The sequence below is a fragment of the Sarcophilus harrisii genome, chromosome 6 (assembly GCF_902635505.1).
Source record: "Sarcophilus harrisii chromosome 6, mSarHar1.11, whole genome shotgun sequence".
Taxonomy (NCBI): domain Eukaryota; kingdom Metazoa; phylum Chordata; class Mammalia; order Dasyuromorphia; family Dasyuridae; genus Sarcophilus; species Sarcophilus harrisii.
This window is the reverse complement of record NC_045431.1, coordinates 177,317,566-177,328,359: the sequence shown is the minus strand read 5'-3', so window position 1 is coordinate 177,328,359 and position 10,794 is coordinate 177,317,566.

Below are 10,794 nucleotides of genomic sequence, written 5' to 3'. Positions count from 1 at the left end.
TGTGAATGATCACCAGTCCAACATTCCCATTTTTACAGGTGAGGGATTGAGAGCCAGACTGCTGAATAATCTGAGGAAGGCCCTCAAGTAAGGACAGTTAGAGAGCCCATGGCTCCAAGCCCTCCTGCTCTTATCTAAGGAAGAAAAAAGCCCTCAAGCCAGGTCAGTCTTTCACATTATTTGAGAGTAAAGGAATATGGATTGTAGTCTCCCAGAGATCATTCCTGCTGAAGCTTAAGCCCTCACCTTTTGTGCTTCCAGAACCCTGAAATTCCTTTCTCTGATCACCAGATTCCATTGTCCATCTCTTAATGCTTCCTGCTCCCCAATCGATGCTTTCTTCTCACTGGGACTTCCACTGGCGGGGGTGCTGGAATCACCTCAGACCAGCTAAGAGCTGATTGTTAAATGTTCAGTGTGAGCATTATACCTCAGAAACAAAAAACATTGTAAATCAGTTATTAAAATGTTGTAAGTCATTGGTGCATAGTTTTGTTGATTGTCTAGACTTAAGAGAATGATGGAGAAAATGTTAATAAGTCAGATTAAATGTAAAATGTGTCCTGAATACATTTTTTAAATGGAGAGCCGGTTGTTAAACATCTATCAGCATATCCCTGCCTCCAACTGCCATGGCCCCTCAGTACTTTCACAGGCCATCACCCCTGTTTTTGATACTTTGCCTTCTCATTCCAACCTCACCCTCCACACTCAATTCTGGTCAGTCTCCTGTCATTGCTTAGATCTTCCATTCAGTTATATACAAATACGAACAGGAAGCACTCCCCCTCCCTGCCCATCTCACTCCTCCATTCTAATTTGAGCTGCATCTAGCTGAAGGAAGTCAGCAAATTCAGACATGACTGGTCAGATCTGCTGCCTTCTGGACCTCAGGCTGATCAATTCTGATGGACGTGGCTCTTCAACAATGAGATGATTCAGACCAGTTCCAGTGGTCTTGTGATGGAGAGAGCCATCTGCACCCAGGGAGAGAACTGTGGGAACTGAGTGTGGCTCACAACATAACATTCTCACTCTTTTTGTTGTTGTTTGCTTACATTTTGTTTTCTTTCTCATTTTCCCTTCATGATCTGATTTTTCTTGTGCAGCAAGATAATTGTATACATATGTATAGAGGGATTTCACATATTTATCCTATATTGTATTATTTGCCATCTAGGGGAGAGGGAGGGAAAAAATTTGGAACACAAGATTTTGCAAGGGTGAATGTTGAAAATTATTCATGCATGTGTTTTGAAAATAAAAAGCTTAAATAACTGTTAGGACATGTATAAATATATTGCATTTAATTTATACTTTAATGTATTTAACATGTATTGGTCAACCTGCCATCTGGAGGAGGGGATGGGGGGGAAGGAGGGGAAAAATTGGAACAAAAGGTTTGGCAATTGTTAATGCTGTAAAATTACCCATGCATATAACTTGTAAATAAAAAGGTATAATAAAAAAATTTTTTTAAAATAATAAAAAATAAAATATAAACAATCTGCCCTTAAAAAAAAAAAAGAAAGAAAAGAAAAAGCTTTTTAGAAAAAGCTTTTTCTTTCTTTCTTTCTTTCTTTCTTTCTCTTTCTTTCTTTCTTTCTTTCTTTCTTTCTTTCTTTCTTTCTTTCTTTCTCTTTCTTTCTTTCTTTCTTTCTTTCTTTCTTTCTTTCTTTCTTTCTTTCTTTCTTTCTTTCTTTCTTTCTTTCTTTCTAACGAGCCAGGAAGTTCAAGTTTATTTCTCCCTCTAGGAGATTTCTGTTTCCTCTTCCCTTTTCGATGACAGAAATGACTAATTGGATTTTCTGATAGGTTCAGACTCAGTATTCCCAGAACCTCCCACAGACAAGCCCTGCAGAACTGGTCTCCAGTGACTGACTACATTCATCTAGATGTACAGATATGTAGATGTTGTTTCACTTGTCAGACTGGGAACTCCATGAGGACCAGGACTGCTTTTGTTTCTCTTTATATTCCCAATGGAGCTTATCCCTAACTTTAATCACTGAATGGCTGTTGCCTCAATCAAAGTGAGACCTGTTAAAGCCCTTCACTTAAAAAGACCGGAACGGGGCCATCTCCAGGTGTCCTGATCTATATCTGGCAACTGGACTCAGGTGGCTCTGGAGGGGAAGGTGGGGCAGGTGACCTTGCCCAGCCCTCCCTCATTTAAATCCAATTCATTTGCATGTCATGGATATCATCTCCCTGATGTCATGGTGTCCTTCTAGAACCAAGAACAAACAACAACAAAATGCTCAAAGCCACACAAAATGCTTGGCGTGTTAGTCGGAACTTAATGAGTACATAGGGATTGATTCTTGGTAAAAATAAAAATGTGCAAAGTGCTGCAAGTTAATCACTGGCCCCATGGAAAGGCCCTTTTCTTTGACCACAGAGAAATACAGAAGCTGTTGTTCCCTGACATCCAGAATGATGCAGAATACAATTATCACTTCAATTAACCCCTGAAGTCTTTCCAGGCAGGCTCATTGTTTATAGCAGCAAGAGATCTGGGTTTAATTAGTGAGTTTAAGACATGAGGACACATCAGCTTCTTTAATGGCCTTTTGTGACATTTCAATCCGCCAGAAACCCCAATCTGTCATTTTTTTCCTGACCCATTTCCTATTGTTTGCAGTTTGTTCCGGAATTGACTCCATTTCCAGTAAGGTCCACAGGTTATGTTTGCTTTTGTGTCCTTCTTTCTCAATTTCCAGAATTCAGCACTGCCGGTCTCTGTTTATCTCTGTTGCCATCACACATAGTCCAACAGCTCCATTACCCAGGGGTCACAAGGCAGCTCATGGAAAATCTGGACCTGGTCTTCCTTACGTGTGTATGGGCACATCAACTCAGCAGGGCCCTAGAGATGCAAGGTCTATGAGTGTAGACACCTGAAAATGGAGGATGGGAACAACTATCTGGAGAATTTAAGCTCCGAACCAGACATAAGTGAGAAGTTTTGGAGTTCCATCTCTGGCAGCTGAGAGGTCCAATAGACAGGTCTCTGAATCTAGAGTCAAAAAGTTCCATCTTTGTACAACTGCCTCAATTCCTCACTTATGTGAAGAAAATGGTTAATTTCTTAGTCTAGTGAGTTAGATTTCACACACTAGGAAATTTGTTCATATTGAATAATCAGAGGAAGGCTTCATAGAGAGTTTGTGAGAGGACATGCTCTAGCAGGGGTCCTCAAACTTTTTAAATAGGGGGCCAGTTCACTGTCCCTCAGACTGTTGGAGGCCGACTATAGTAAAAACAAAAACTTTGTTTTGTGGGCCTTTAAATAAAGAAACTTCATAGCCCTGGGTGAGTGGGATAAACATCCTCCACTGCCGCATCTGGCCTGCGGGTTTGAGGACCTCTACAGCGTCTAGAGTCATATAGGATAAGAGAGTGTGGATGGGCTGCAATCTGCCTTGGAGGGAGAATCCATACTCATCAAGGATGAGTCAATACCTTCCAGTTGCAATTCAATTAGCCTGTTACACTGAAAGTCTGTAAAATGTTAGTAATTAAACTGCAACAGCAACTTGAAGAAATGAGGAATTTTATCCAAAGCTTCAAATCAATTCAATAAAATTATTACATGCCTACTATGGATTAGAGACTAGGAAAAGAGAGGGGAAAAAACACAAAAAGAACTCCTGCCCTCAAGGGCTTACATTCTTGAGAGGGGAGGAGTACAAAATGTACGCAGATAATTAAGTAGAAGGTATGGCTAAGGGAACATGAGCACTCTTAGGGGGACCAGGAAGGGCAACCCAATGACACTGATACCTGCAAGAGTCACAGTTTATCAACAATACTGATCTCAATCCTTTCATGTCTCCATCAATGTGTTAAGTTGCTCACATGTCATGGTCTTCTTGCAATGATCCTGTCCCACTGCTGTTGGTTGGTCCCTGACCTGAATTTGTCTCAGGAATGAAAATTCTTTTGCCCAGCATTCTAAAGCCACATTTTCCACTAGTAAGCAGGGGGTTCCCCAAGAAATCTAAAAAGATGTGAATGAGATGAGGTGAGATCTTTCAAGACACTTGTGAAAATCGACTAAGGCTTCATCTGCTTCAGAGTTTGAGTAGGTCTGAAGGACTTTAAGCATTGAGTCAAGGGCATACCTAAGTCCCCTTCCTGCTATCCTCCCATGACATCATTTTCTCTCTATTTTAGTCAAATATGGGCAACTATGTACTTATTGGTCAAGTTCAATTTCTTGGGTAGTTCCCTAGTTTAGAATGTAAGATCCTCAGCCAATAAGGATGAGGGTCAGTGGTGGGAGGGGGTATTTGCGTTAGGGATAAAAAGTGTTGACCCTGCCCCCTACAGTGCCTCCTCCCTTAGATTGTCTGCTCGATGGGTAGGACGCCCGATTCTTGCGAGAACGTATAATAAATTTTGCTTTGCTTTTAGATATTTCTCCAACACATCCAACCTCCTTTTTTTTTTTTTTTTTTTTTTTTTTTTTTTTTTTTATTAAATGGTGACCCCCTCACCATTTCTGAACCACACAGTTGGTTGTCATGAGAGGAATGAGGTTTCATTCCAAGTCCCTGATTCACTTCAAAAGTTTCACTGTCTTGCCTCAGTAACTAAAGCAAGGTTAAATTCTAAAGCCCCCCACAATCATCCCCTTTGGTGTTCATTGCCATCTGATCAGGAATGTCTCAGGCTGAATCTCCTTATCAAGGGAACGTCGTCCTTCACTAGGAGATCTGAAAAGCCTTCCCTATTGTAGGCAGCCTGGAAATCCCTCCCGACCTTCCCAGAAGTCTCCTCCTTTCTCTTCACTGCTTAGTTTTATGATGGAGCTCTACAGCTCTACAACTGCTACTGGGTGGAAGTCTCCAGTAAATAGGATCCCAACCTCCCAAGGTAACCCCCTTATCTGCTGGGAGATGTGATAAGGGAGGCTTCCCTGGCTTCCAGAATCAATTGGCATCTTGGTTGCTCCTGGTTCTATCCTCAGGAGATTGAGGAGAATAAATCAAGCTGGGTCAAACCAACCAGCAGTTAGTAAGTACTTACTGTGTGCTAGGTTCATAGAGAGTAGGCAACAGTTATTAAACACTTACACTGTGCCAGGCTCATAAAACTAGTCTTTCTCCCATGGAACAGACCTTCTAATACTTGACAAAAGAGCCCCAAGTATTCTCTTTTCCACATGCAATATTGCCATTGCTTTGAGACTGATTGACAGATGGCAAGTTCCTGGGGGCCCTTGCTCTCCTATTTGCCAAACTTTGGATGATCTCTAAGCTCCTCTATGTCCTTAAAATAGAGGCCCAAACTGAACATAATATCCTTTCTACCATGGCAGAGGACAGAGGGACCATCAACCCCATCACTTTGAACATTGCTGTTTGTTGTTCAGTCATTTTTCCATCATATCCAACTCTCTGTGACCTCATTTGAGGTTTTCTTGGCAGAGGTACTGGGGTAGTTTGCCATTTCCTTCTGCGGCTTATTTTTACAGATGAGGAAACTGAGGCAGAGTTAAGTGACTTGCAAAGAAAATACATCTAGTAAGTTTTTGAACTCAAGAAGATGAATCTTTCTGATTCTAGCCCTATCATTCTGTGCACTATGGCACCACCTAGCTGCCAATCCACTTTGGATATTTCATGCCGCTTAATTCAGTGCCTCTTTCACAGATTCTCCCTTCTTTGACTTTTGCTCCTATTAGGGGTCTTCAGCACACCTATGGATGCTGCCTCCAGCATTCTCTCTTCCCAGTTTCCCCATCTCCTCATTTCCCATGACCACCTCCTCTATTCCTGTTTGCATAATAATAACTAGTATTTATATAGCTTTTAAGTATTTACAAAACACTTTACACTCATTAACTCATTTTTTGCATGTCTTCTATACATATTTCCACAGTTCTCTTGTTGCACAAAAAAAATCAGATAAAAAAGGAAAATAATGAGAAAGAAAACAAAAAGCTAGTAAACAACAACAGAGAAAGTGAGAATGCTATGTTGTGACCCACACTTATTTCCCACAGGCCTCTCTCTGGATGTAGATGGCTCTCTTCATCACTGCACAAGTGGAACTGGTCTGAATCACCTCCTTGTTGAAGAGAGCCCCATTTATCAGAATTGATCGTCATATAGTATTGTTGTTGCCATGTACAATTATCTTCTGGTTCTCATTTCATTCAGTCTTTCCAAGCCTCTCTGAAATCATCCTCCTGATCATTTCTTACAGAACAATAATATTCCATAACATTCATATACCATAACTTATTCAGCCATTCTCCAACTGATGGACATCTACTCATTTTCCAATTCTTTGCCACAAATAAATGGATCCATTTCCCTGCTTTAAGATCTCTTTGGGGTATAAGCCCAGTATAAGCACTGCTGGATCAAAGAGGATGCACAGTTTAATAGCCCTTTGGGCATAATTCCAAATTGCTCTCAACTCCACCAAAAATGTATCAGTGTCCCAGTTTTCCCATATCCTCTTCAATATTTGTCATTTTTTTCCTGTCATCTTAGCCAATCTGACAGGTGTGTTGTGGTATCTCAGAGTTGTTTAATTTGCATTTCTCTGATCAATAGTGATTTAGAGCACCATTAAACCATTACTAGAAATGATTTTAATTTCTTCATCTGAAAATTGTCTGTTCATATTCTTTGACCATTTATCAATTGGAGAATGGCTTGAATTTTTATAAATCTTCCATTAACAAAAAAAAAAAATTTTTTTAATCTTCTATTAATTCATTTGCTCCTTAAAATAATCCTTGGTGAAGTGATAGGTGGTTATCCCACTATATAGATGAGGAAACTGAAGCTGAAAGAGGAAAATGACTTTTCCAGGGCTATGCAACTACTAATTATCTGAGGCATAACTTACTAAGCATATTGCCATTCATGATAGCTAATTTCAATGGATCCTTGCTCTAGCAAAGCAGTTCTTTAATTGCTCCTTAGTTGACTCTCTTATGTCATTCTCTCCCCCAAATTCTAAATCTTCTCTTTTCTCAAGCCCTCCATATATGTCTAGTCAGTTTCGGTTGAGAAAAAAAACCTTGCCTCTTATTCCTTTTTCCCTCTTCCTTTTATTTCATAACCCTTTGACATCATCTCATATTCCTCTTCTGCCCAGCCTCTGACAATGAAGTTACCTATGATCTCATGTTTCCATCTCTTTCAGGATAAAAAACCCTCAATTATTCCTTCTCTCTTTCTCTCTCTCTGTCTCTCTCTCTCTGCATCTCTCTTTCTGTCTGTGTCTTTCTGTCTCTGTCTTTCATTGTCTGTTTCTTTCATTCTCTTTCCTTCTCATTCTCACTCTTTCCCTTTCCCTTTCTCCCTTCCCCTCCATCTCTCTGTCTGTCTGTCTGTCTGTCTGTCTCTCTCTCTTTTTCCATATCAACTCGTTTCTTCCCTGATTGCCTTCAAATATGCCCAAATCTCTTCCATATTTAAAGGGCTTTCACCAGACCTTTCCTACCATCCCTCAAATTATAATCCCATATCTCTCCTCCTTTTTCCTGTCTAATAAAGAATGTTATCCTAAGCAAACTGAGAGAACATGGAAGTGATTACCTATCAGATCTATGAATCAAGCAAAACTAGTGAGGCTCACAGGAAATTAAATGGATAATTTTGGCTATAGGAAACTGAAAAAGGATTTACACAAAGCAATGCAGTCAAGATCAGAAAAAAATAACATGTTTGAGAAAGGCCACATTTCCCAAATATATAGGGAACTGAACCAAATTTATAAAAGTAAATGTCATCCCCCAATTGATAAATGATTATAAGATGTAAAGAGGCAGAAGAAGAAATCAAAGTTATAGTCATATGAAAAAATGCTCTAAAAGTCACTAATCACTAAAGAAATGCAAATTAAAACAACTCTAAGGTACTATTTCGCTACCTCACACACATGGCCAACAGGACAGAAAAGAAAAATAACAAATGCTTGGATGAGGAGTGGAAAAATTGGGACACTACTGCACTGTTGGTGAGATTGTAAATTGTTCCAATCATTCTAGAGAGCAATTTGGACTATGGCCAAAGGGCTATAAAACAAAGCATACAGAAACTAGGCATTGACGCACACTTAACACCGTACACCAAGATAAGGTGAAAATGGGTTCATGATCTAGGCATAAAGAATGAGATCATAAATAAAATGGAAGAGCATAGGATAGTTTACTTCTCAGACCTGTGGAAGAGGAAGGAATTTATGACCAAAGAAGAACTAGAGATCACTATTGACTACAAAATTGAAAATTTTGATTATATCAAATTGAAAAGTTTTTGTACAAACAAAACTAATGCAGACAAGATTAGAAGGGAAGCAATAAACTGGGAAAACATTTTTTACAGTCAAAGGTTCTGATAAAGGCCTCATTTCCAAAATATATAGAGAATTCACTCTAATTTATAAGAAATCAAGCCATTCTCCAATTGATAAATGGTCAAAGGATATGAACAGACAATTTTCAGATGATGAAATTAAAACTATTATCACTCATATGAAAGAGTGTTCCAAATCACTATTGATCAGAGAAATGCAAATTAAGACAACTCTGAGATACCACTACACACCTCTCAGATTGGCTAGGATGACAGGAAAAGATAATGACTAATGTTGGAGGGGATGTGGGAAAACAGGGACACTGATACATTGTTGGTGGAATTGTGAACACATCCAGCCATTCTGGAGAGTAGTTTGGAACTATGCCCAAAAAGTTATCAAACTGTGCATATTTGATCCAGCAATGTTACTACTGGGCTCATACCCCAAAGAGATACTAAAAAAGGGAAAGGGACCAGTATGTGCCAAAATGTTTGTGGCAGCCCCGTTTGTAGTGGCCAGAAGCTGGAAACTGAGTCGATGCCCATCAATTGGAGAATGGTTGGGTAAATTGTGGTATATGAAAATTATGGAATATTATTGTTCTGTAAGAAATGACCAGCAGGATGAATACAAAGAGGATTGGTGAGACTTACATAAACTGATGCTGAGCAAAATGAGCAGAACCAGGAAATCATTATATACGTCAACAACGATACTGTATGAGGATGTATTCTGATGGAAGTGGATTTCTTCAACAAAGACAAGATCTAACTTAGTTTCAATTGATCAAGGATGGACAGAAGCAGTTACACCCAAAGAAAGATCACTAGGAAATGAATGTAAACTGCTTGCATTTTTGTTTTTCTTCCCAGGTTATTTATACCTTCTAAATCCAATTCTCCCTGAGCAACAAGAAAACTGTTCTGTTCTGCACATATATATTGTATCCAAGATCTACTGTAATCTATTTAACATGTATAGGACTGCTTGCCATCTCGGGGAGAGAGTGGAGGGAGGGAGGGGAAAAATCGGAACAGAAGTGAGTGCAAGGGATAATGTTGTAAAAAATTACCCTGGCATGGGTTCTATCAATAAAAAGTTATTAAAAAAAAAAAGAAAAAGAAAAAGAAAAAAAAAAAACAAAACAAAACAAAAAACAATGCCTACTCTTTGACCCAGAAAAAGCATGACTAGGTCTGCATCCCAAAGAGATCAAAGAAAAGAGAAAGTTATATGTACAAAAATATTTGTAGCAGATCTTCACGTAGTCACAAAAAATTGGAAAATGAGGGGTTGACTATCAAATGGGGAATGGTCAAACAAGTTGTGGTATATGAATACTTGTCCTCTTGTCCTAAGAAATGATGGGCAGGATGCTGTCAGAAAAACCTGGGAAGACTTACATGAGATAATGCAAAGTGAAAGGAGCAGAATCAGATCATAGCATATATATATAGTAACAGAAATGTTGTAGTGATGATCAACTGTGAAAAACTTAGTTACTCATCAAGACAATGATCCATAACAATTCCAAAGGACGCATGATCAAACAATGCTATCCACCTCCAGAGAAAGAACTGATGACTCTGGATACAATTTGAAGCATGTTTTTTCCACTTTCTTTATTTTTCTTGCTTTTGGTGGTAAGATGGCTAAAATGGAATTATGTTTTGCATGACATCACATGTATATAATGGGTATCATATTGCTTGCTTTCTCACTGATGAAGAAGGGCTAAAGGGAGGGAGAACATTTGTAATTGAAAATAAAAATGAATAAAAAAATAACCTTTTTTTTAAAAGAAAAAAGCTCTAAAAATTTTCCTTTCCTCTTATTTCTCAACTGTACCTTCACTGTGAATATCCTCAAATCTTTCCTAGGTCCCTTTCTAAGTGTTTTCTCAATAACCTTGTCAGCTATCATGTATTAATCATCTCTTTGCTAGAAATGCCCAGATCTACATATCTAGCCCCCTTCTCTCTCTTGAGTTTCAGACTTCCATCACCAGCTGACATTTCCAAGTGAATGCCCCAGAGAATCTGAAACTCAAGGTCAAAATATAACTCATGATCTTTTCCCTAAAACCCTCCTTTCTTCTAAGCTTCACTGATTCTGTCAAGGGTTCCATTGTCCATCCAGTCTTCCAGGTACCTGCCTTCAATGTCACCCTCAATTTTGTAGTCTCCCTTACCCCACAAGTCCAATCAGTTTCCATATCTTGTCCTTTATCCCTCTATAAACTCTCCCAACCATCCTTCTTTCCCCACTGACACTTCTCACTTTAGTTCAGGCTCTCATCTCCTTCACCTGGACTATTCTAGGGCTCCCAAACCTCTTCTCACACGTCTTTCCACCACAATCTACCTTCCAGCTGACTAAGTAGTCTTCCTTAAAGCAAATTTGACCACGTTGCTCCCATATACAATAGATTATAATGGCTCTCCATGTCCACTAGGAGCAAATGCA